The 1518-nt window shown below is 49.3% G+C and overlaps 1 non-coding gene across 1 annotated transcript; it reads right to left on the bottom strand.

Annotated features, from left to right (window-relative positions):
* Nucleotides 1-954: 954 nt before the first annotated feature.
* Nucleotides 955-1109, bottom strand: LOC126928605 (5.8S ribosomal RNA). Its single transcript, XR_007716840.1, has one exon. It is a non-coding gene; the product is annotated as a 5.8S ribosomal RNA (ribosomal RNA).
* Between the last annotated feature and the right edge of the window lie 409 nt (nucleotides 1110-1518).

Below are 1518 nucleotides of genomic sequence, written 5' to 3'. Positions count from 1 at the left end.
CCGGATCTACGGCTCTCTTTCGGGGATAAATTACAAGCACAGAGTATGTTAAACGCAACGACGACCCATCGATGCGACGGTCCTCGTCGTTGTCAGTCGCTCGCGCAGAGTATATCTCTACGCACGAAGAGACGGAGTGGGCATTAGATCCCTGGGGCTATTCGAGTAAAACGTCTTAAGAAAAGACGGTTGTACGGCAAAATTCCGCACCGTTACCAAGTTTACTTTTATCTGAGGCTGTTCTCCTTCTCTCCTCTCTCGACCGAGTTCCCATATTTGCTTTCTCTCAGTCTCGCCAAAATAATATTCATTTAAGACGACGTCGGGGGCGCGGACATCGTGCTCATCGAAAACCTGCAAACGTATGCAAATCTGCTGATATGAAAAAAAAATCGGTCACGAGGACAACACTACGTATATATATATATATATATATATATATAATATATTCGATAACCGACACGAAGCGGTGCATAAGCGGGCGGTCGTACGAAAGGACGACTCACGACGCCGCTAGCACTCACGCAGGTCCGTGACGGTTCTCTCCGCTCTTATTCGTATCCTTCTTCGTGCGCTTCCTCCGACTCTGAAACGTTCTACGTATCGTAAGAACGACGGCGGGTTGTCGAAGGCACCAAGGGACAGAGAGAGACAGAGGTAGAGTTTCGTAGTGTCTCCCGTGAACACGATAGTTTATATATCGAGCATGCGTACGAATTGCACGGTCTCGACACGACCGCGACGAACGCCGACGAGCGTCCAACAATCGCTCGTACGTCGCGTACGTTCTCTCGCGTCCGCTCTTGTTCGTATCCTTCTTCGTGCGCTTCCTCCGACTCTGAAACGTTCTACGTATCGTAAGAACGACGGCGGGTTGTCGAAGGCACCAAGGGACAGAGAGAGACAGATAGAGAGGAACGACACGCAACGCAAGCAGTCTTAGGTTTACGTGAGCAACCCTCAGCCAGGCGTGGTCCAGGAATTGTATCCGTGGACCGCAATGTGCGTTCGAAATGTCGATGTTCATGTGTCCTGCAGTTCACACGTTGACGCGCAATTAGCTGCGTTCTTCATCGACCCACGAGCCAAGTGATCCACCGTTCAGGGTAATCTTTTCATATATTTTTTAAAACTCTTGTACTCCATGTACTCTTAATACTCGGTTCGAGCGAAGCCGAGATCCGACACGACCGACCAACGGGAATCGGACGCGCAGAAGTCGCCGGAAGATCGACGACACGAAAACGTTCGAAAATGAAATCCGACGAACGCGCGAAGATACGCGCGTCCGCCGGCCGGGCGAAAAGTACATTATGATATATAACAACCATCGAGATCGAAGCTCCGTTCGTCAGGAAACGACGGGGATATAACACCCGATTCTGAATCCTCTGTGCAGCACACGATCTCGCGAAGAAATACGCACGGTGGCTAGCCCATATATATATATATATGTGTGTGTGTGTATATATAATACGATATGCATTCCTCTCGTCCAATTATTCAAGAAAAAGAGCG

Source organism: Bombus affinis, unplaced genomic scaffold (genome assembly GCF_024516045.1).
Source record: "Bombus affinis isolate iyBomAffi1 unplaced genomic scaffold, iyBomAffi1.2 ctg00001137.1, whole genome shotgun sequence".
NCBI lineage: Eukaryota > Metazoa > Arthropoda > Insecta > Hymenoptera > Apidae > Bombus > Bombus affinis.
The sequence above is the reverse complement of the archived record's forward strand: the minus strand, read 5'-3'. Positions and strand labels throughout refer to the sequence as shown.